Genomic DNA, 27500 nt, shown 5'->3' with positions numbered 1-27500 from the left:
CCAAAATGAAATAAAAAGTGAGAGCTTGAAGCAGGATAAGGGTTAAATTTCATATTTCAAAAAATATTCAAACCAGTCTTGATTTACCAGCTGATGATGGGAAATGAGTAACTCTAAGTACTGGAAATCAGAATGGGTGGGCGAGCAGTTAATTAATTAATTAAATACGATTTGGGTAAAACCTTGAAGTATGCTATGCAAAGCACATCCACAGTTCCCAGACTGAGTGAAATGATAGTATGAGCAAACAACCACCTGAAGAAATGCCTCTTACAGCTTTGATAGAGGATTGTGATTACCCAACACTGACTATATCATTTCACCAATGTAATACAAGTGTAAAAATACTGAAACAATTGTAGTGATTTTAATTAAAGAATGTTATTCAATCTATCTTTTACTATTTATCTATTGATACATAAATATATATATATATATATATAAAATAAATATAAGAGAGTGGTCACTATATGGCTCACTCTATATATATATATATGAATTTACTGCATTTTCAACCCTTCCTGTTATAAACACACACAAACACACACACACACACACACACACATATATATATATATATATATATATATATATATATATTATATATATATATATGCATATATATATATATATATGAAAGTGGGTACTTAAATTAATAGGGTTCTTGAAACACTGAGAATCAGTTAAATTAATTGGGTACTGCTGGACAAAGTGCCAAGAGTTTGGTAGATTACATCCTGGCATCACAATATATTGTCATCAAATCTCTAGTCCAATGGTTTCTCTCTCCCCCTCTCCTCTCTCTTTGCCCCCCTCTCTCTCTCATCCCCCTCTCCCTCTCTCTTTCCCCCTCTCTCTCTCTCAGCTGCAGGAGGCATTGAACCCCAGCACTGCAAAGTTAATGATGTACTTGGCAATATTCACAGGGCTGATGTTGTTTTTGTTGGTTTTATCATTGCTATTGCTGCTGTTCATAGTGAGGGTGTTGCTGCTGTTGTTATTGTTTCTGTATTTGGTTGTTGTTGTCGTACTGTTCATAGCTGTGGTCTTGTAGTTGTTGTTGTTGTAGTAATTATTGTTGCTGCTGATCTCTCTTTCTTTCTATCTATCAATCTATCTACCTATCTTTATCTATTTATCAATGAACTTGAGTATCTACCTCTCTCTCTCTTTCTCTCTCTCTCTCTCTTTACACACACATATATTAATACATACTTACAAACAGAGATAGTCACAAGCACAAGCACATACACACACACACACACACACTAACATATGTACTCACAAATACACTCATACAAGCATTGGGATACAAACGCACACACACACAAACACATACATACTCACAAACACATACATCTATCTATCTATTTGCCTATATCTATCTATCCATCTATCTCTGTCCCATCTGTGTGCAGCCCTGTGTGGCCAATAAAGAAACTTATTTATCTACCTACCTACCTACCTACCCATTGAGAAACCATTGGACTAGAGATTTGATGACAATATATTGCGATGCCAGGATGTAATCTACCAAACTCTTGACACCCACCTACTACTGCTTGACCGCCGTGCCTTGTCCCAACCCTACCATCACCAAACTAGAATGCATTCCCTTCCACTTCTTGTGGAAAGGATGTGTTCTGATGGTCAGGCAATTTGTTTGCTGCCAACACTTGTTAAAAGGAGAGCTAGGCATGCCGTGGTTGATGATGCACAGACACGTGTTGAGAATGCGACATTTCTGGCTCTTTGTAGACAATGGTGAACAGGTGTGGTCGCTGTTTGTGAGGTGCACTTTCTCGCAGCTCATCTCCATGACTGAACTGCAGTCGTGGATCAAAAAGAGGCCAAGGAAGGGTGAATGGTACTGCAAGTGTCGCGTTGCTCTAAAGCAACTATGCCATTCTGGGTCAACCTTGAGCGACTTCAACACAACCAAAGCATTCTATAGGGGATTAGTGGAGGGGAGGTACAACGATCACCTCGGGGTGAACCTGGGCATTGACGAGGAATACCTGACCCTCCTGTTCAAGAAGACTTTCAGGTCAGGACCTATGGACAACTTCCAGAGATCCCTGGCCTGGCAGTGCTATCGAGAAGTGCTACCCGTTCGGGATAAGCTCTACAGGCATGGCTCGAGAAATACAGGACCGACCTGCCCAAGATGTGATCAGAGCAATGAAACCATTCTACATGCACTCATACAGTGTCCAACCATTTACGAACCGTGGGCCTATGTCAAACGACTGCTGTCGCGTGTGGGACAAGTCAGTTTATCAACCGAGTCTATCTTGAATATTGTCGTGCATCCTTCCTTGAAATGAGAAGGAAGAGCCATTTTCATCATACTTGTTGCTATGGCGAAAGGATGTGTATGGTGGACGCATCTGAAAGGTCTAGAGACAAACACTTTCCTCTCTCTTCTTCAAGTATCAATTGAAAAAGAAGATGAGAATAGAGGGAAGTTTTGTCTAGTGAATGTTTCAAAAAAAGATGGGTGAATGTAGCAAGGATGGCATGTGTGAATGACGGAGCCAGCTTGAGCATAATCCTATGAACCAAAAAAAAAGAAGGAAAGAAGAGTCACTGTAATGTGTTATTTTTTTCATGACATTATTGCCCGAGGTTAAAGTGGTCTTTTCAGTTGGCTTTTCTTTCCACAGATAAACCTAATCTGTTTCCCCTTTTTACATTATGACATCTCTGTGATACACGATCCCTATTGTTCAGCCTTTTTTTTTACAATCCCTTTTGATCGAATTTCTACTCCCCACTTCTTTTTCCTTCTTCTCTTCCCAAAAAGAAAAGCTCTACTTAGTATTTTGTCCCTTCTGTGTTCAGCATTGCATGGCCAATAAAGAAACATATATCTATCTATCTATCTGTGTGTCTATCCATCTATCTATACGACGGGCTTCTTTCAGTTTCCATCTACCAAATCCACTTACAAGGCTTTGGTTGGCCCGAGGCTATAGTAGAAGACATTTGCCCAAGGTGCTATGCAGTGGGATTGAACCCGGAACCATGTGGTTGGGAAGCAATCTTCTTACTACACAGCCATCTTACCATCTATCCATCTATCTATCTATCTATCTATCTATCTATCCATCTATTTATCTATCTGACTATCTATCTATCTATCTATCTATCTGTTCATCTAGCTATCTGGCTGTTTGTCTATCAATCCATTGTGGGGAAAGTGTTAAGTTCCTTCCTAACTAATGAGACTTCTAAGCATCATCTTTCACCAAAAACAACACCATTTTTCACTTCCCCCTTCCAATACCTTTTTACCAATTCTTCAAGTTTCTTTCTCTTGCCCAACCTCCACCACCACCGCCATCCTTGCTCCCATCTTCCACCATCACTTGCTGGCACCAGACCTTCTCCCTCCTCCACCCTTCCAGTCCACTCCCCTTCCTTTTACATCACTCCCTTAACAGCAACACATACTCTCACTACTACCCCTCCAATCAACTGCTCCCCCCTCCTTGCATCACTTCCTTAACAGCAGCATCTACTCCCACTATTACTCCTTCTTTTCCCCCATTTGTTGACATCCCCCTTCCTGCCACACATTTACTGCTTTGTTGATTTATTCTATGGCCGAGGTCTTCCTACTATTTTCTACAATACGTCTATGCATGCAAAAAGCATATTCGTGTATGTGAGTATGCATGGCTTTTATATGTATATTTTTGTGGTTGAGTATATCTATGAGATGTGTGTGTGTGTGTGTGTATGTGATTGTGAGTCTGTATGTGTGTGTGCTTGTGTGAGTATGTAAGCTCATTTGAATGTGTGCCCGCACTTGTGAGAATGTTTGTGTTTGTATTTGTATCCCAATGCTTGTATTTGTGAGTCCATATGTTAGCGTGTGTGTGTGTGTGTGTGTGTGTGTGTGCGTGTGTGGTTGTATGTGCTTGTAGTTGTGACTATCTCTGTTTGTAGGTATGTATTAATATATGTGTGTGAAAACATGTGTGTATGTATTAATGTATGTGTAAGTGCAAGTGTGTATGTATTAATATATATGTGTGTGTAAGTGTGTATGTATTAATGTGTGTATGTATTGATATATGTTTGTATAAGTTTGTGTTTATATTAATATATAAGTGTGTATTTGTGTGTGTATATCTATCGATGAGTATGTCAATGTATGTGTGTATTTATGAATATATGTGTGTATCTGAATGTGTGTGTGTGTTTATATGTGAGTGGGCATTTATAAGCATATCTGTAGAAATCTGTGTTTTTATAAGTACAATTTACATATGTGTGTCTTTTAGCTTTAACTTATTTCAGTCATTAGACTGCGGCCATGCTGGAGCACTTGAGATTTTAGTCAAAAGAATCAACCCCAGTACTCTATTTTTAAGCCTAGTACTCATTTTATCAGTCTCTTTTGCCAAACTGCTAAGTTACATGGACATAAACAAACCAAGCAGTGGTGGGGGACAAATACACACACACACCACACACACATACACACACACATACATACACACACATCGCACACACACACACATATATAGGCACAGGCATGGCTGTGTTGTAAGAAGCTTGCTTCCCAACCACATGGTTCCGGGTTCAATCCCACTGCATAGCACCTTGGGCAAGTGTCTTCTACTGTAGCCTCGGGCCAACCAAAGCCTTGTAAGTGGATTTGGTAGATGGAAACTGAAAGAAGCCCATTGTATATATATATTATATATATATATATATATATATATATACATATATATATATATATGTATGTATGTATGTGTCTGTGTTTGTCCTCCCACCATCGCTTGACAACTGATGTTGGTGTGTTTAGCACTGTATACAATAGTTTCATTATTATTATCTTCATAACTTAGCAGTTTGGCAAAAGAGACTGAATGAATAAGTACTAGGCTTACAAAGAATAAGTCTGGAGTTGATTTATTTGACCAAATGCAGTGCTCCAGCATGGCCACAGTCAAATGACTGAAACAAGTAAAAGAATATATATATATATACACATACATACAACAGGCTTCTTTAAGTTTCCATCTCCCAAATCCACTCAAAAGGCTATGGTCATCCCAAGACTATAGTTGAAGACACTTTCCCAAGGTACTACACAGTGGGACTGAACCCAGAACCATGTATTTGGGAAGCAACCTTCTTACCACACAGCCATGCCTGCGCCTATATGTGTGTATGTTTGTAAATATGGGCATGTGTATTTATGAATATATATATCTAAGAGTATGTATATTGTATTCCTTTGAGACTAATCTTTTGTTCTTATGAATGTGCATTTAATTTTGGCTGCATCTGTATTTTTGAGTATGTGTATGTATGTTTGTGAATATACTCTTGTTATTTCTGGCTCTATCTGTTTGTATGTTCTTTGATTCTTTTACTTGTTTCAGTCATTTGACTGCAGCCAAATCGGTTGTCAAGCGATGTTGGGGAGACAAACACAGCGACACAAACATAAATATACACATATATACGACGAGCTTCTTTCAGTTTCCGTCAACCAAATCCACTGACAAGGCTTTAGTTGGCCCGAGGCTATAGTAGAAGACACTTGCCCAAGGTGCTATGCAGTGGGATTGAACCCAGAACCATGAGGCTGGTAAGCAAGCTACTTACCACACAGCCACTCCTGCGCCTATGTTTATATACCTAAAATGGTATATGTATGTTTATGTGTGTGTGTGTGTAAGCATATCTATATTTTGTATGTATATACATTTTCATCTCCCCCTCCCACTCTGTCTCCTCCCCCCTCTCTTTCTCTACCTCTCTCTCTCTCTCTCACTTGCTCTACCCCCTTTTCTCTCACCTTAAAAATGATAAAGTGTTTTTTTTTAAATATTTTTTCCCATTATTTTTTCTCCTACATTTGTTATACTAAGGAGATTACCGTAAAGTTAATTACACTAATTTCTTAAAGTAGTACCACATTATTTATGGTGTGAACCAGTTGAGGCAACATCAAAGTGTTGCTGTAGTACTATATTTAGTTACAATTTTCTGTTCCTAAGTTCAAAACCCTTTGCAGTCAAACATTATCGTCTACCCTTCCGGGGGTCAGTAAAATAAAATATCTAACAAATCGAGAGCACCTGTAATTAATTAAAAATTAATGAATTGAAAATTTCCTGCCACTTATTTTGTTACATTGATTCATTCTGAGAATTGTGATAAGGGTGGACTATGTCTGAGGAATATTCAGCCAGTTTTCATGTTAATTTAATGAGCAAATTGCTTCAGATGAGTAAAGCAATTGAGAACTCATTGATGAAACCAATGAATGAGGCATTCTGGGATTGCATTATCCAGTGTGTCACATGATTATGTAGTTAAGAAGTTTGCTTCCCAGCCATATGGTTTAGGGTTCAGTTCCACAGCATTACACCTTGAACAATTATCTTCTATTATAGTCTTGGGCCAACCAAAACCTTCTAAGTGGATTTGTTAGACAGAAACTGAAAGAAGGTCACCGTGTGTGTGTGTCTTAATAATGATAATTTCAATGAGGAAAATTGAATTTTATATATATAAAAAGAGAGAGACGAAGAGAGAGAGAAAGAGACAGATAGACAGACAGACAGACAGATATAATATATGCTATAAAATTATTATTGTTCACTCACTTCATCAGACATGAATTGCTGATTAAGTGATAGTCTAGTTTGTAATTATTGCTTCCATTTTATACACACACACACACACACATACACACACATGTCTGTCCCTTTGCACAAAACTAAATTGTGATGGGTTTTCTTCTTATGTTGCTATGACTGATGTTGCTGTTGTTAGTGTTAAATTCCTTAGAATTGCTGGCCTTGTGCCCAAATTAGAAAGAATTAATGTTGATGCTTATTTTTTCTCAATCTTCTTTACTAATTGCCATAATTGATCTATTTTCAGAAAATCTCCAGACATATTTGGTTATTTACAGTGCCATTGGGACATTTACTTACACGAGTCTTCAAAATTCCATCTGATATCACACTGTGGATTATTCCATTATATACTCAAAGTGAAACGGTGGGGTGCTTGAAACATCTTCTCCCCTACTCTACCTCTTTCTCACCTTTCATTATCAACAAAGGCTTAACAAAATAAATATATAAATATAAACAACAAATAATATAAGGAGTATACCAAAGAAACTTTTTGAGGAAGGTAAGTTGTAGATTTTTTATTTTGTTTTTTTATCTCGTTTGAATGTGATTGGTCACAGCCTATCTTATTTGAATATGATTGGTCACAGACTAACAGCTTGTACCAGAGTGTAAATACAATGAATAATAAAAAAGACAACACAGGAGAGACAAGGTTTAGCGAGTACAATATCAGTTTAAGGCTTTAATGAGAAGAGAATTAGCCTTAATGTTTTGGACATTAGCCCTCTATCAGAAAAAGGAGCAATGATATTTGCCAAATGATTTATTAAGAATAAAAATCATAAGGTCTCAGTAGTTTTCAGTTGGGGTCCATATGACTCTTAGGGGATTCATATGAGATTTTATTGCTAAAATTTATCTGCAATAAATGTGTTATACTTTGACAGTACATAAAAATTTTAACAATTTTTTTTAACAATTTCTACTCATATTTAATTCTAAAGATATAATGGGATTTTTTTAACATGAGGGTCCAGTGGAGTAAAATAGAAATCAAAGGGGTCCATAGGCAAAAATGGTCGAGCAAAAAAGGGTTAATACTTCGTCAGAAAAAAGTACAAAACTGAGAGAATGAAACAGAGAAATGATTAGTGAGAGAAAAAGACAATAACAACATGAGTTATAAATTTATGACTGTTATAATATAACATACAAAGTGGTGCTGAAAAGTTCCTGGCTCTGGGTAAAGGAAAATACAGGAGGATCAGTTAATTATGATTTTATTCAACACATTCCCCTCTCAGGTTCACACAATTATTGCAGCAGTTCTTCAGTTTTTCTAAGCCCTGTAAAAGAACTCAGAAGGTTAAGCCTTCAACCAGGCTTTTCGCAATACCTTTAAAACCAGGAGGTTTTCACACCTGTGTAGTCTGTCACAATTAATAATGAATACTTTATATTACCGCCACTTACTGATGGCTAAATGTTAGAACTCTTTGATATTTGATGAACCGATGATGTGAACCTGTTGGTTATCAGTTACTTAGTGACCTCACCGGTGCCAGTGACACATGAAAAGCACCCAGAACACTCTTTAAAGTGGTTGACATTAAAAGAGGTATCCAGCTGCAGAAGATACCCAAAGCAGATGCTGGAGTTCAATGCAGTCCTCTGGTTTGTCCAATCCTTTTCAAACCATCCAACCCATACAAACTGATTAAACCTGGGGATGTTATCAATGCTGCTTTGGTTAAAATTAGCAAGTTTACCATCGGTTTATGAGTTACAGTTAACCATGTTAGTATTGGTTTGTCGTATTTAGATTTTTCTTTTAATCATTTCAGTCATTAGACTGTGGCCATGCTGGAGCACTGCCTTGAAGAATTTTCAGTCAAATGAATCGACCCCACTACTTATTTTTAATGTTTAAACCTAGTATTTATTCTGTTGATCTCTTTTGCCAAACTGCTAAGTTACAGGAACATAAACATACCAACACCAGTTGTCAAGCAGTGGTGGGGGACAAACACACATACACACACACACACACACACACATATATATATATACACACACACACACACACATATATATATATATATACACACACACACACTCTCACACACACACAACAAGCTTCTTTCAGTTTCTATTCACCAAATCCACTCACAAGGTTTTGTTTGATCCAGAGCTATAGCAGTAGACACTTGCCCAAGGTGTCACATAGTGGGACTGAAGCTAGAACCATTCTACATAGGTGATTCTAACAGAGACACAGAGGCACACTCTCTCTCTCTCTCACACACACACACACATTCACGTAACGGGCTTTTTCCTGTTTCTGTCCATCAAATCCACTCACAAAGCTCTTTATGTTTCTATTGGTTTGTCGACTGAATTGTCTATGGTACCACTGGTTTTTCATATTTGGTTGGAGAAATTACCATTAGCTTATTAACTACGGTTATACATATTAAAATTGGAATTTTGGCTATGATTGGTGATGTTACTAATTAGCTGGTGGTGTCAACAAATTCTGATTAGTAATAATTGGTGATATAACTAAATTCTCATTATTTAATATTGATGAATTTATCAAAAGCAAAGCCAGTTGTCTATGATTGACAACGTCACCACTAATTATTATTGATGCTAGATTCATTAATTATTGTTTGCTTACAATTACTAATGACACCAAATGCTGTTATTTGGCTTTAATTATTATTAATAGCATCAAAGGTTCATTATTTACGATTGATGATGTCATCAAATGCTGCTTGTTTACATTGCTAATACCGTCAACAATTCATTAAATATAATTGCTGATGTCATCAACAATTAGTGCAGGTGTGGCTGTGTGGTTAGCAGCATACTTTGTAACCACATAGTTGCAGGTTCAGTCTCACTGCATGACACCTTGGACAAGTATCTTCTACCATAGCCAGAGGTCAACCAAAGCCTTGTAAGTGGATTTCTTAGACTGAAACTAAAACATGTTTGTGTGTGTGTGGTTGTCCCCCACCACTGCTTGATGTAAACACACCAACACCGGTTGGTTTACATCCTCTTAACTTAGCAGTTCAACAATAGAGGTCGATAGAATAAGTACCAAGCTTAGAACAAAAAAAAAAGAAAAAATGCTGGAGTCGTTTACATGGCTAAAATTTCTTCAAAGCAGTGCTCCAGCTTGGCCACAGTCAAATGACTGAACCGAGTAAAAGGAAAAAGATAATAGCTGTCACTACCACCTCTTCCTCCCCCTCACCCATCTCACTTATCACCTCTTCCTCCCCCTTGATCTATGCCTCTTCCTTCACCTCACACATCTCAAAAATCAACACATATTCACCATTGACCCATGTTTCTTATTCTAAACATTCACCTCTCACTCCATCTCTAACCATCTGCCATATTCCTTACACACACTTACAAACTAATTGACCCTTTCCGATCCTCTGTCCCTAGTCTCACTTACATTCACCAACATCTCCCATTTCTGCTGGAGTAGCCATGCATCTCCTGTACTGTACTGTAAGATATTTGTTCCTCTCCGTCTATCATACTTTAATCTCTGAACACCTTGTATAAAGCCATCTCCCTTAATATTACACCCCATCCCACCCTGTCATTAAAGTGAGGGCACTTTTTTGTCTTGCAAGTTTCTTGGTGACCACACTAGTGCTGGTGCCATGGGAAAAGCACCCAATACATGCTGCAAAGTGGTTGGCATTAGAAAGGGCATCCAGCCATAGGAACCATGCCAAAACAGTCTTTGGGGCTTGATGTAATCTTCTGTCCTATCAGATCCTTTCAAACCATCCAACTCACGTCAGCATGGAAGATGGACACTAAACAATGATGATGATGTCATCAACAATCGGTTGACTATAATTTATAATAATCCTTTCTACTATAGGCACAAGACCTGAAATTTGGTGGGAGGGGACTAGTCGATTACATTGACCCCCAGTGTGTAACTGGTACTTAATTTATCGACCCTGAAAGGATGAAAGGCAAAGTCGACCTCAGCAGAATTTGAACTCAGAGCGTAGAGATGGGTGAAATGCCGCTAAGCATTTTGTCTAGTGTGCTAACAGCTCTGCCAGTTTGCTGCCTTTAATTCATAATAATGCCATCAAAAATTTGTTAGGTGTGATTGCTAATGTCATCAATTCCACTTCTTTTGTCCACTTACATCAGGTACAATAACAGACCTGTTAACCCTTTCGTTACCAACCCGGCTGAAACCGGCTCTGAGTACAAATGTCTTGTTTTCATAAGTTTTGAATTAAAATCTTCCACCAAACCTTAGTCACAATTTATGTTCCTGACACTAGCTGAATGATAACTAAGTTATTATTACTAAATTCTTTGTTATATTTAAAATTAATTGAAAGAAACACAGAGCATCTCAAAATAAATACAGTAACGAAAGGGTTAAATAACCCATTAATTTCTTACAAAGCTACTAATACCTGCAGTTGCTATTCATTTCCTCACAGAAATGCTATGGTAATTGGTGCCTAAACTGTTGTCCCCTCTTAAAATAAAGACAACATTAAGAAGCTTTTTGGGAGTATTTTCAACCATAATTTCACTCCCCGAAGAAACCTGAGAAACATCTTGTATCACTCAATAAAGTCAAATATTCATTTGGTACAATTGCTGCTGTCATCAAAATAATGATCGTCTATAAATAATGATGTCATTAATTACTGGTCATTATGATTAATGATGTTATCAAAGGTTGGTTTAGCTACAATTGCTGACGAAAGTGTAAATGTCCTTTTGGTCTGCAGTGGGTGAATTTCTCGTTTGAAATATATAAAATATAATCTATAAGACAGTTTGGAAAAAATACTCCATAATTAATTCACTGCGGTGTTTGTCTGCTATTTGTTTGTCTTAGACAGTTTTTTTCATTAGCATTCTCTCCTTTGCCTCTCTGTCTCTCTCTCCCCTCTCTCTTGTCTTTTTTTACATCATCCAACCAACACGTTTATCTTCTTCTAGTTCTTAACACCTCTCACTTCATATGTAAATATTCAGACAGTTAAGATGAGAAAGGCAGGGCGGGGGGGGGGACATAAAAAGTGTAACAAAATAAGAAAACAATAAATTTTTTTTTTTAAATATGAAAAAAAAATCAATAAAACACACACAAAAAAAAACCTAATTCAAATTCTTAGAGTTTAAAAAAAAAAAGTGTTTGAACATGATTGAGCAAATGCAGCTAAAATTTATTTGGATTTAACAAAAGATGTGATGCTTTACCAAGAAGGAGGACTTGAAATGGCTACACACACACACACACACACATACACAGACACACACCATCTTTGCAAATTAATCAACAAAAAAGAAGGAAAACAAATGCAATATTATTAGTTGGTGCATTAGACACAATAACTTTCTCCTTGTTCTCATGCCATAAAAACATTCAATGCCACTTCAATTGGTTAGCATTAAAACCATACAAGTAGGCTCTCAGTTGAAAAAACAAAATGCAGCCAAACTCCATTCTGATGCTTTATAGAAAATTATGAATTTTGCTAAAAATAAACACAAGTTAGTGATAAGTTAAATAGTTTTTTAGTTTTTATAGCAGTTAAAATGGTTTTAATATTCGTTGCCAGTCAACAAATCCTTTTAGCTTTGGTAAATTAGGATTCGCTACAATAAATATATGAGATGTTGTTTTAGACATCAAAAATATTACAGAGGAAGAAAGAGTGTCACAGATATCTTCAAAAGGAATTAACACTACCAGAGAAAGAGACAAACGGATGGAGCACTCTACATAGTGAGCTAGTGATATATATACATATATCTATATATACATACATACATATATATATATATATATATATATATATATATATATATGTATACAAACGTGGTCGCTGCCAGCCCCCTCACCCCGATTGGCTCCTGTGCCAGTGGCATGTAGAAAGCACCATCCGAATGTCGCTGATGCTAGCACCCCCTTGACTGGCTCCTGTGCTGGTGGCACATAAAAGCACCATCCAAACGTGGTCGATGCCGGCCCCCTATGGCTCCCGTGCCAGTGGCACATAAAAGCACCATCCAAATGTTGTCAATGCCAGCCCCCTCTGGCCCCTGTGCCACTGGCACATAAAAAGCACCCACTACACTCTCGGAGTGGTTGGTGTTAGGAAAGACATCCACCTGTAGAAACACTGCCAGATCAGACTGGAGCCTGGTGCAGCCTCCTGGCTTCCAAGACCCCGAGTTGAACCATCCAACCCCTACCAGCATGGAAAACAGACATTAAACAATGATGATGATGATATATATATGTATATATATATATATATATATATATATATATATATGTATTGTATTTTCATCCAAAATGGAAATGAACGTCTTTCCACCAAGTGACTGACTTGATAAATTAAGATATTAAGATATTTTTCTTAACATGAAACCAATGGTAGCCTTAATATACAAATGAAGGATCTTTATCCACCACTGCAGTGTTGAGCACTCATTCTCATTGTTCAACATCTACACACACATATATATATTTATATACACAAATGTTTTACTTCACAACTTTTTTTCACTTCAACAAAGCCTTTTTCTATATCCTTGCAAACTTTTTTAAAAATACTATAACATTTTTTAAAACTATAACATTACTCAATATGACCTCAAGCTTTATAAGTAGGAGACATTTTAAGCTTTTTCAATTTTTAAACTATTTTAATAATTTTATTTGTATTTCTGATGAGAGAAATGCGACTATTTGTATCAGATGGAAAATTCGCCCAATACAAATGCCTTCCTCGAAACAATCATAAGGTTTTGTGCTACTACTTTTCTTTGGATTGTAATAATGGAGCGCTTGAAACCTAATATCTCAATGTACTTTTTATGTAGTTTTGTAATCCCAAGATAAAGGAATTTGACCTACGAAAATCTGTTCTCCACTTTGATTTATGTTATATTTTGCTCATACAGAGCACTAATTAGGTGTGCTGCAACAAAGGTTTTCCTTTTACTTATTATTGCATATATATATATATATATATATATATCGGCAAGTAAAGTGAAATCACAGCTGTAGCCTATACCAGTGTCACATAACCAACCCATTTAAAAAGTACCTCTGAATCGTAGGGGGACATGCCATGCTTGAATTTTGCTAAAAATAAACACAAGTTAGTGATAAGTTAAATAGTCGAATAAAATCAAAATTCAAAATTCAAAATCAAAAATCGAAAGTCAAATCACAATCAGAATCTCAATCAAATCGAAATCAAAAATGGAAATTGTAGTTGTGGCTGATGCCAATGCCACTTGACTGGCACCCGTATTGGTGGCATGCAATAAGCACCATTCATGTGTGGGTCGTTGCCAGTGCTGCCTGACTGGCTTCCATGCTGGTGGCATGTAAAAAGCACCCACTACACTCTTGGAGTGGTTGGCATTAGAAAGGGCATCCAGCTGTAGAAATCTTGACAGATATCACCAACGAGTGATAAATATACAAACACATAATGCGTGTATACTCATTATACACTCATACACAGGCACAAAATGTTTGTGGATGTTTACTTTAAAGTCAAGTTACATAAAAAAAAAAAACAATTTACCATATTTTAATGTATATAAACAACCCTTGTGTACAAGGAATTCCTTTGTTTTGGGGGCTTAAAATTTGGATTATAATATTATTTATGTATAAGAAACTCCCATTTTATTTTAACCTAATTTTTAACAAAAGAGGGTTCTTTGTTTATGCTAAAATACGGTACTCTTAAACTGGAGAATTATTGAATAATTTTTAGTATTGCATATTCGTTAACTTTTACATAAAAAAAGTTTGACAGTGACTTCAAAGTTTCAGTTTTCTCACCTTCATCAGACTGTGGTGCAAGGCGAGCACCAATCCCATACTGATGACTGGTAATAAAACAGTAAAACATAATTAACATGATGATGCTATTATCACTGGCTTAACTTTACTAGTGTCACACTAATGTTCAAAAAAAATATGGCAGATTTTTCTGCCACACACTGTATACATGTGTGTGGGGAGGATGCAATAGATATTCTCACATTTTACAGGTTGATGTTTGAACATCAGATCACCAGATGTACAGTGTGTACCAATCCGAACCATAATAGTAATTTTTAAAGATGGTGAGACATCAGTTATATTAAGACATCATTTTTATCTGTCTAACTTTACAAGAATCATAAAAACTGTTGTATAAAATTTGGGAGGTTTTTCTGCCGCACCTTCTATTTTGAATTGCTATTACAGTTAACAATGTATGAAAGCAGCTTTCTTGCCACATAGACGTATTTGTGTATGGCTTATTCTCTCTCTCTCTCCCTCTTTCTCTCTCTCGCTTTCTCTCTCTCTCTCTCTCTTCCTCTCTCTCTCTCCTCCTATATGTGGTCAGTATATCAATGTAATTGTTTCTTTTTCTTTTCTTTTTTTACACAAGTAACCTTTTATAGTTAGCAATAGCCTGGAAGAAACTATGTTGCTATGTACTCGTGTTTGCGGACATGGTCTTCAATATATGTCTGTGGTCAGTAGTTTTAGATAGTTTGCACCATTGACTGTTACAGCCATAAATATTGGCAAAAAAGGAAATTGTTTTATTGTTGTTGCTGTTTTTGTTATTATTTAGCCCCAGGCTAACATTGATCAAACAGACCTATGATCAAAATGTATTCAAGTTATGACCATTCTTGCTTCTCCTTTTTCTCTTCAGTTTTTTTTTATTTTGTTTTTAGGCAATAATATATCCCAGACTACATCACAATAACATGTGACTTTTTCTTTTGCTATGTATGAGTCTTCATGTGTGTGAATGCATTTTGTTACACATGTAGTGTCTATATTTATATATGAACATATTTTTCTATGTATGTAATATATATATATATATATGTGCATATATATATATATATATATATATATATATATACCAGAGTAAGCACATAAATGCAAAACAAGGTGGGAAAAAATAGTACTCAAATACCAGAGGTAGAGTAATATGCTTTATTAAAATAACTGCAAAGCTATCACAAAAACTGTTACCCAGAGATTCAGGTTCCCGTTCATCGGACAGCTTTGTTTAGAAACAAAACTGTCCGACAAACGGGACTGTGAAACTCTGAATAACAGTTTCTGTGATATCTTTGCAGTTATATTAATAAAGTATATTACTCTACCTCTGGTATTTGAGTACTATTTTTTCTCACCTTCTTTTGGAACTGAACTTGGAACCATGCAGTCAGGAAGAAAACTTCTTAACCACACAGTCACATTTGCACCAATAACTATTCTACATAGTTATTGAAATTTGAAAGAAATTGTGTTGCTATGTACATACATACTTTGTAGGAAATATATTTTTCTTTATTATTTTGAGCTGGTTTAGTTTTTCTCTAACCCAAAGTTCTGCCAGTACCTTAGATATGAATAGAGTTGGGCCAAGTACTTCATACACAACTTGTCAAGAGAGCAGCATTTTCAACAAAAAGATAGAAAGAGAAAGAAATGAAGATTGTATTTTATTTGGCAACCATTCATGGAAAGAATTTTGTAGTTTCTTAACCCTTTCATTTGCATATTTCTGTTGAAATACAATTCTTTGTTCCAATTATGAAAATTATGAAGAATTTACCGAAATAACTTTTCCGTTATTTGGAACTTCCGTGCCGGTGACATGTAAAAGGGCACCATTCGAGCGTGATCGTTACCAACATCGCCTTACTACTAGCACCTGTGCCAGTGGCATGTGTAAAAAGATTCGAGTGAGGTCATTGCCAGTACCGCCTAACTGGCCCTCGTGCCGTGGCACATAAAAGGGCACCATTCGAGCGTGATCGTCACCAACATTGCCTTACTGGCAACTGTGCCGGTGGCATGTGTAAAAAGATTCAAGCGAGGTCATTGCCAGTACTGCCTGACTAGCCCCCATGCTGGTGGCACGTAAAAAGTACCCACTACACTCTCGGAGTGGTTGGCGTTAGGAAGGGCATCAAGCTGTAGAAACTCTGCCAGATCAAGATTGGAGCCTGGTGCAGCCATCTGGTTCGCCAACCCTCAGTCAAAATCGTCCAACCCATGCTAGCATGGAAAGCAGACGTTAAACGATGATGATGATGGAAGGCTTTAATTTAGATCATTCCAAAAGAGGAAGTCTGTATGATAGGTAGTCATGGGTGGGTTGGAATCAAAAGTGTTAATACTGAACCCTTTTGTTACCAAATTTCTGTTGAAATGCACTGCCTTTGTTTCCGTTAATTTTGCAAATAATGTAGAAATCTTCCTGGGAGGTTTAAATTTAGATCACCTCAAAACAGGAATATCGTACCTTAGAACCAGGTGCACTCCCCAGTGTATTTCTGTTGAAACACATTGCCTTTGGTTCAATTTATTTTGGAAATAATAAAGAGTTTGGTAAAATAAATCTGTCGTTGTTAGAATGGTGCTTGGAACCTGAAATTCTGATGCAAGGTTTCACTTTAGATCACTTTGAAGCAGGAAGTCTGTACTACAGAACCAAAGACAGTCTCAAGTGGGTTGGTATCAAAAGGGTTAAGTACCCAATGTTATTAATTCAATGTTTAGGTTGATATAATTCCATAGTGATTGGCATTACTGTATGCTAGGTTGGTTATGCACTCTTTCATGGTCTGTATACATGAAGTCTTGTAGTATTTTCCCATTGTTATTTTCTCAAAGACAGGTGAAAGTTCATATTGGTACAAAAGAGAATGTACGGCCTTGTCACACTTTATTTCCTGGTGTGCAAATGTCGGAACACAGAACTAAATATAAATAACCTTCAATAAATAATTTCCCCGAGTCTATTCTCTGATTTCCAAGAACTCTTGGAGAGACGTGGTGGGGGACATGGAAAAGGGTAATTTTTTTTATTGTTGCTGTTTTTATTTTGTGGGGTGGGGTAGGATTTTTTCCTCTTTCTGAGGGTGTAAAATTAGTACCCATCAAGGAAGAAAATATACCGTAATAGTGTTAATTTGATTCAATCAGCAATCTACACACCCTGGCTGTGAACTTGTGGCTCAATGCCAATATGTAGAGTCATTATTATATAAATCAAATAATACTTGAGGTATGTCTGTACACACACACACACACACACACTCCTCTATATTTATATATACATTTACCTATACTCACATAAATACACATATAAACATATACACAAACATGTACTCGCTTATATATATATATATATATATATATACACACGCACTCACACATACACACACACATTTCACATATATATTTATGTATGTATACATGCACACACACATACACACACACACACACTCACGTAGCATAATGGAGAGAGTAAATAAAAGAGCACCGATGCCGTCAGCGAACTAATGTAAAATGTCTTTGATGTTTGGAGAAAGCCATCATTGAAAAATATTAATGTTTATAGTACTTTTAACAACACTGGGCCATTGCTGAGAGTCTGAAGGGAATGAAAATCCAAGATAAAAACATCATCGTTTAGGAAATATATATTGTTCAACTTTCTCGCTTTTATCTTAGTGACACGCTTTCATTGTATTTCGTTTGACTCAACTATAAATATATCTATCTGTGTGTCTGTGTATGTGTGTGTATGTATATATATAATATATATATATATATACCTATCTATCTATCTCCCTTTTTATATCTATGTCTATCTGTCTATATGTTTTATTTTCCAACTATTCAATTGTACCTCACCACATATATATATATATATATATATAGATAGATATATGCATACATATATATATATATATGCATATATATATATATATATATATATATATTATATATATATATATATATATACATATTAGGGAGAGAGAGAGAAATAAAAAGATACAAATACATAATACGCACATGTTCATTTATATGTGTATATGTGTTTATAAATACATGTGCATGTGATTACCTGTATGTATGTGTATATATGTGTGTCTATATATATGTGTGTGTGTGTGTGTGAGTGTATATGTAGAGGAGTGTGTGTATGCAATAAAAAGGAGGAAAATAATCTTAAGCAATAACTCAATCTGAAAATAATTTTCTCTCTACAATCAAAGCATAAAGGTGGATAAACCATAACCTGATGAACCAATTACAATGAAACTGTTGGTTATAATATCCCTGTTGTTGAACAAAATATGTGTTTCCCTCTTTTAAAATAGTCTACACTATGTACTCATTGCTATGTAGTTATGTACAAGTCCAGGCAATTTCAGTTATGCATTTGCTTGCTTCATTCTTTCATCATTCATTCATAAGTCACCTATTACTATTTCAGGGAGTGTTTCTATTTTCTTTTCTCACATTCTCTTATTTCTGTTTCTGCATCTTCAAAGACTTGTAGTGATAACACTTTGAATTAAGCTTCGTGGATGAACTCATAACGCAATTAAACCAACAGGATGCAACTGGATGCCACATCCTAGCATATCTACACCATAGAAACACATGTCAGACAGAGATTTAGTGTGAATATATTGTGTACAGTACTGTAATAAACAGTCATTGTGAATGTATAATTCTTCATTCTTATTTTAATGTCATAAATATACACTCTGTACATTGTAAAGAATCCAAAGAAACAAACTCAGAATTTGTCCATCAGGTGAAATACCACATAATTATCTACCTTATAGAAATTTCCTGTTGTCCCATATCATTCAATGGGATTAGCCAAAACCTGGATTCTAACAGAGTGCTTGTAAGGAACTTGCTCCAATTTAATATCTCTCATCCCTTCACACCATATATATATATATATATATATATATATAATATATATATATATATATATTCTTTTACTTGTTTCAGTCATTTGAATGCGGCCATGCTGGAGCATCGCCTTTAGTCAAACAAATCAACCCCAGGACTTATTCTTTGCAAGCCTAAGTACTTATTTTATCAGTCGCTTCTGCTGAACTGTTAAGTTACAGGGACATAAACACACCAGCATTGGGTGTCAAGCAATGTTGAGGTGGGGGTACAAACATATAAACACACACACACACACATATATATATATGACAGGCTTCTTTTAGTTTCCGTCTACCAAATCCACTCCCAAGGCTTTGGTTGGTCTGAGGCTATAGTTAAAACACTTGCCCAAGGTGTCATGCAGTGGGACTGAATCAGAAACCATGTGATTAGGGAGCAAGCTAGTTACCATACAGCCACTCCTGCGTCATCATTGATATCCCTATCACAATCGTTATTATTATTATCATTATTATTATTATTATCATTATTATTATTGTTATTATTATTATGAAGGCAGCAAGCTGACACAATTGTTACTGTGGCAAGCAAACCGCTTAGCAGTATTTTGTCTGTCTTTACATACTGAGTTCAAATCCCAGTAAATTCGACTTTGCCCTTCGTCCTTTTGGAGTCATTGAAATAAGTACCAGTCGAGCACTGGGGTTAATGTAAAGGACTTATCCCCTCCCCCAAACTTACTGGCCTTGTGCCAAAATTTGAGACTAATATTGTTATTATCATTATTATTGTTATTGTTGTTATTGATTTTAATTTTTTTTTTAATTTTATTTATAATTCATTTCCTGTATGTGTGTTTACAATTTTACCTCTGCCTTCCCCCTCCCCACCCCCTCTGGACACATTATTCAGTTCCCACACGTACTGACCAACCAACCAACCAACCAACCAGCCAGCCAGCCAGCCAGCCAACTGAACCAAACAAAACAACCAAGGACTCTTTTTAGTTAAACGATTGCTTGCAATGAAAAGACTTTCCAATTATTCAATTAATTAACTGCTAATACATAGTTAACATTCTCTGGGCAACATACGTGTATACATAAATACATACATGCATATATACATACATATATACATATATGTATATATATACATATATGTATGTATATATACATATATGTATATATATATATATATACATATATATACATATATGTATGTATATATACATATATGTATATATATATACATATATATATACATATATGTATAATATATATATATATATATATATATATATATATATATATTATATATATTTATGAATGTATATATGTACATATATGTATATACATGTAAATATGTATATATATATATATAGAGAGAGAGAGGGTGTATGTCTGTGTACATATGTATGTGTGTGTAGGTGTATGTATATATATATATATATTATATATATATTTATACACACACATATGTACATTTATATCATGTATATGTATATATGTGTGGGTATATGTAAATGTGTGTGTGAATACATATGTATGCGTGTATATGTTTATAAATATATATATATGTGTGTGTGTATATATACACATATAATATTTTATTATATTCACCTTATTTATTTTGTTCTTTATTTAATCACTTAATTATTTGCAATCATAAAGGCATGCCTCTTATTTGATTTTGTATTTCCTATCAAATGTAACATGAGATTTTAACTGAATACCTAATATAATTTTTACCTTAGTCAACATTACATTAATATATATATATATATCTCGTATATACACATCAGATAGCAAAACTATTTTATCCATTCGTTAATTAAATTTTTATAATTGAATTAGCATAAAGCTATATTTCCTAGTATTCTAGGTGGCATCATGACCAAAAAAAGAGGGAAACGAAAAAATTTAAATTAATAAACATAGTCATCCAGCTGATAAGTGATGTACGCTGTTAGTAACCATGACGATATGCTACAACTACGACTGCATGTTAGTATTACTAACACACTACAATGACTACAACAACAGTTCCTACTGGTTGAATTCAGTAAACTAGAGTCATACCAGAATACAAGCAAAACCAATTTACCTGTCGCTCCATCGTTTATTCAATTTTAAATTTAGAATGTTCAGCATCAAATATTTCGCAGGTTATGTTTTATTTATAGCCGTCAAAATTAAATTCTTACATATATTCTTTTATTCTTCTACTTGTTTCAGTCACTTGACTGTGGCCATGCTGGAGCACCGCCTGCAGTCAAACAAAGCAACCCTAGGACTTATTCTTTGTAAGACTTGTACTTATTCTATCAGTCTCTTTTGCCAAACTGCCAAGCTACGGGGATGTAAACACACCAACATCAGTTGTCAAGCAATGGTGTAGGGACAAATACAGACACACAAACATATACATACACACACATATATATATACACAATGAGCTTCTTTCAGTTTTCATCTACCAAATCCACTCACAGGGCTTTGATTCACTCAAGGCTATAGCAATAGACACTTGTCCAAGGTGCCACACAGTGGGACTGAACCTGGAACCATGTGGTTGGGAAGCAAGTTTCTTTATTTCATTGCATTTGCCATAAAGGCAGTACATAGAGTAAAGTAGCTTTGCGGGCTGGACAAGGACATTAATGAAATGAATGATAATGAAAGAAAGATGATAAGGATGGGAGAAGACAAAAAGCACCCACCATCTTTTGCTTCTCTAAAACATTGTTCTTTAAAACCAAACACAAAACAAGGTATTAAACCTCTTACAACTTTTACAACTTTTCAATTTTTGGACTTAACAGTCCATTACAAACAACAACATAGTTCAACTAATACATATAATATACATAAATACTATATATAAAGCCCCTCCTCCCAGACAAGGCTGTACGCTTCCCTTATGCAATGCTCCAGGTCAGGGCCACAGAAGGTGTATCTAAACATGTCCTTTGAGAAGGTGTTCATCACCCTGACCATAGTGACATCTGCGTTGACCTTCGTATTCACCTGCGAAGGCCATTCCTCGTCCTCTGTCCAAGGCATGCTTTGTCCAGAGCATTGCTCCAGTCCACTCAGCTGGCAAAAATGAGTCATACCTGTAATTCAAAAGGATCCAGCCTTGTCACACTCTGGAGTCACGCTGAATCTCCCTGACAACTACATTAAAGGTACACATGTCTGTGGAGTGCTCAGCCACGTCATCATCATCATCATCATCATTTAACGTCCATTTTCCATGCTAGCATGGGTTGGACGGTTCGACCATAGAGGCTGCACCAGGCTCTAGTCTGATTTGGCAGTGTTTCTACAGCTGGATGCCCTTCCTAACGCCAACCACTCCGTGAGTTAGTGGGTGTTTTTTACGTGCCACCGGCACAGGGGCCACATGGACGGTCAGGCGGTGCTGGCATCTGCCATGTTCGGACGGTGCTTTTTACGTGTCACCGGCACATGCATGTTAATTTCCCAAACAGGACGTTCCAATGATCAGATCAACTGGAGCACTTTTTGTTGTAACCGTTGGAGTGCCAGGGTGTTTTGTGATGGTGAATGCCTTTGTGGTCAGAGTATTCTGCTCATGATCCTAAAGTCATGAGTTCAATACCAAGCAACGCATTGTGTCCTCAAGATACTTTATTTCGCATTCCTCCAGTTCATTCATCTGGCAGAAATGAGCTGTACCAGTAATTCAAAAGGGGCCAGCCTTGTCACATTCTGTGTCATGCTGAATCTCCCTGAGAACTATGTTAAGGGTATACATGTCTGTAGGGCGGCGAGCTGGCAGAAACGTTAGCATGCCAGGCGAAATGCATAGCCATATTTCGTCTGCTGTTACGTTCTGAGTTCAAATTCCGCCGAGGTCAACTTTGCCTTTCATCCTTTCGGGGTTGATAAATTAAGTACCAGTTACGCACTGGGGTTGATATAATCGACTTATTCCGTTTGTCTGTCCTTGTTTGTCTCCTCTGTGTTTGGCCCCTTGTGGGTAGTAAAGAAATAGATATACATGTCGGTGGAGTATTCAGCCACTTGCATATTAAATGTTAATTTCCCGAACAGGCTGCCCCGCCATGTCAAAACGGTAGAGGATTCGGGGCCAAAACCGGACGTGGTTCCTCCTGATGATGTCTTGAGCTAACTGGATCCTATAAAGGAGCTGTTGTGGTAGCAGACCACGAAACACGGTTGTAATTCCTTCCTTGGTTGGTTCAACTGGAACCCTCAGAGTCATAACCAAAGCAGTGCCAGACCGTTCTTGAACAACAGCATTCCAGACATCATCACATTCTGTCAAGTGTAACTGTAGAGACCCATAAAAGAATACATAAAAGCACAACCTATGAACAAAGTTTCAAGTGAGGTTGATCATCAGTAAAAAAATTACAGGTTCTGTTCAGCAAGTTCTCTTAGTGTTGCAACTTAATGTTATTTCTGACATTTATGTCTCTGTAAGTAGACAATCACACAAACATTGTTCAATAATGTTTATGACCAGCAACTTATTTAAATGTCTACTTTATTAAAAATAAAAGTGACGCATAAACATCACAAGCTCTCTTGATGTTTATTAATTTGTTTTTGTTCCTTTTGTATGTTTTTTTTTTATTTTTGCTTTTTTTCCCTCAGTAGCAATAGTAGCGATGGTGCCAGCTGTTGTGGTGGTGATGATAGTGGTGGTGTTGGTAGTGGTGTGGAAGTGGGCGTTGGTTGTTGTTGTTGGTGGTGGTGGTGGTACCAGTGGTGATGCTAGTGGTGGTAATGGTGTTGGTGTTGGTGAAGGTGATAGTGTCATTGTTTGTGGTGATGGTGCTGGTGGTGATGATGGTTACACTGCTGATGCTGTTGGTGGTACTGTTGTTGCTTGTGGTGTTGGTGGTTGGAGTGATGGTGGTTGTGTTGTGATGGTGGTAGTGGTGGTGGTGGTTATATTTCATCAATTTTTGATTACCTGTATGATTGGAAAGTAATATAGGTCTCTCTTTTTTGCTTTTTGTTGGGGTTTTTTTTTGTTAAAAAGCCCACCCCACCCTACCCCTTCACACACACACACATTAAAAGTTTCCAGAAAGAAATATTATGCTTAAAAAATTATGCTTCTCTGATAAATATTTTGTTGAAAGATTTTACTACTACCACAACAACAACAACTACTACTACTACTACTACTATCACCACTTCTTGAATCCAAACATACACACATACAAATATACATGTATATTTAATTTTACGTGATGTAATTATGTGTGTGTATATGTATACATATATATATATATAATCTTCTTCATTTTAACGTACACTTTTCTTATATATATATATATATATATATATATATAGATAGATATAGATAGATAGATAGATAAACAGACACAGACAGACAAATAGATAGAGAGAGAGAGAGAGACACAGATGTTAAATGATGATGATGTCTACATAGTATACATGCATATATACATATGTATTTATATGTGTATATGCATGTGTATATATGTATATGTATGAATATATACACACACATATATACATCATCATTTCCACGTCCACTTTTCATGTGTGTATATATTTTATTAATAGTATCATTATTATTATTATTACTACATGAAGTGAAATTAGTTAGAAAAAAAAAATAATTCATACCAAATATAGAAAAAAAATTGACTGCAAAAATGTAGCTCAGAAGTCTAAAATAAAAATTTGTTTTTTTAAATTTCTAATCTAACAAATATTAATTTAGTTTTCTTATGTAAAGCAATTATTTTCTGTTTGTTGTTGTTGTTTGCAACACCCCCCCTCCTTCCCACATATGAGCAATTACCAACCGGCCCCACAACCACCACCACCACAGGGATCTATAAATTTGTTACTTGGAAACTAGGAGGAAAGAAATAAGAACAAACTGGCTTAGAAATTTCACGTAATTTTAAAAATTGATGTTGTCGAGCACATCTGAATTATATATGTATGCTTGTGGGTGGGTGGGGGTGTGGATCTAGCTATAAATATATGTGTGTGTGTGTGTGTACAGAATTACATACACATGTATATGTATACATACATATGCGTATACATATATAGGCATATACATGAACACACGCATATATATGTATATATATATAGGTGCATGTGTGTGTGTATACATATATATACACACATATATATAGACATATATATATATACATATATATGTACATATACATATATATATATATATATAAATAAATATATACATATTTATATATATATAATATATATACATACATATACATATATATATATACATACATTACACACATATATATATATATATACATACATACATATATATACATACATACATATATATATATAATACATACATATATATACATATATATATATATACATACATATATATACATACATATATATACATATATATATATACATACATAGTTATATATATATATATATGGTTGATTCTTTGTTAATTTGTACTTTCTTTAGATACGTTTTTTTCCAAAGTTTGCAGGGGGGGGGAGCTACTTTGTTTTGTTTGTTTTTTGTCTTTTGGGGGCTTTTCTTTTCTATGCTGTTTTTGGTTGTTTTGCTTTGTTTATTGGGCCATAAAACTGTAAAAGGCAACCTGACTGGTGGGAAGACTATTAAAGCAACTGCCAAAACAAATCTAGCAGTGGAGAGATGTTTACACATGTAGAAATTAGAAAAACGGAAACACAAATAATAGATAAAAATTTCAGAGAAAGAGGGGGAGTTGGAAAGGGAGTTGGAGAAAGAGGGATGTAAGGAAAGGGAGAGAGAGAGAGAGAGAAAGTAAGAGTGAGAGACAAAATAACCAGGGAAAGAAAGAGAGGCCTGGAGATAGAAAGGGGGTGAGAGAAACAGGGGGCAGGAATGAGTTGAAAGTTGTTCAAATTATTAACAATTAGTTTTTGCGGCCATGGTTTCTTGGTATTTTTGAAAGTGGTGTGAAACGGGTGGTTGGTAAGGTGGGTGGGGTGGGGGGTTGCTGGATTTGTATTTTAGCAGTTGAGATGGTGGTGGAGTGAGGTAGTGGTGGTTGGGTTGGATGGGGTGGTAATGATGATGAAGGTGGGGGGGACGATGGTGGTAATGGTGATGGTTGTGGTGAGGGTGGTGGTGGTGGTGGGGTGATGGTGGTCACTGTGTTAGTGATGATGGTGATGTTTGAGCTGACAGTGGTTGGTGATGATGGTGTTGGTGATAAAGTTGTTGTTGGTGGTGGTGTTGGTTGATGCTGGTGCTGGTAGTGGTGATGGTAATGATGATGATGATGATGATGGTGTTGATGGTAGTGGCGCTGGTAGTGCTGGTGGTATCAGTGGTGTTGGTGGTGATGATGATCATCATGGTGGTTGATGCTGCAAATGCTGCTGCTACTGCTGATGATGATGATGATGATGATGATGTTGTTGATGTTATGAACACGGATGAATCTTAATTTAAAATATTCCAAATGAAAATATTTATGCTAAGTTGCCATTCAATCAACAAAAATATGGTTTCCTATTCCGAACAGCTCCAATGTGAACAAGTTCATCCTGTATATATGCATATATATATATATATCTATATATTATATATATATTATTATATATATATGCATGTATATATATATATGCAGTATATATATATGCATGTATATAATATACATATATATGTATATATATATATATGCATATATATATATGCATATGTATATATATATGCATATATATATATGCATATGTATATATATATATGCATATATATATATGCATATGTATATATATATGTATATATATATATATATTATTTATAATAGAACCAGGCGTGTTTAATTTTGTTGAAAATCAAATCATAGACATTCACAAATTTATTTCCTGCAAACAAAAAAAAAACCGAAATTCTCTTCATGCCGGGTTAAAAGATTAGGGAAAACATTTTGACAATGGCTTTCCTCTGTTTATGATAATCATGTGTTTTAATGGTTGTGTGCATGTCTGTGAGTGCCCGTGATCATCAGGAGGCAGCAGCAGCAGCAGTACTGAAATAACTATCATGTGTTGTGTGTAAAAA

The 27500-nt window shown here is 35.7% G+C and overlaps 1 protein-coding gene across 1 annotated transcript in view; it reads left to right on the top strand.

Annotated features, from left to right (window-relative positions):
• The window catches only part of LOC115215914 (heparan sulfate glucosamine 3-O-sulfotransferase 5-like), a 507987-nt gene that overhangs the window by 307596 nt on the left and 172891 nt on the right, over positions 1–27500 (top strand). The window contains exon 4 of the mRNA XM_029785263.2: positions 6919–7176. The gene's annotated coding sequence lies outside the window, so the exon portion shown is untranslated. The remainder of the gene's footprint in view (positions 1–6918; positions 7177–27500) is intronic.

Source organism: Octopus sinensis, linkage group LG9, assembly GCF_006345805.1.
Source record: "Octopus sinensis linkage group LG9, ASM634580v1, whole genome shotgun sequence".
NCBI classification, from domain to species: Eukaryota; Metazoa; Mollusca; class Cephalopoda; order Octopoda; family Octopodidae; genus Octopus; species Octopus sinensis.
The sequence above is the reverse complement of the archived record's forward strand: the minus strand, read 5'-3'. Positions and strand labels throughout refer to the sequence as shown.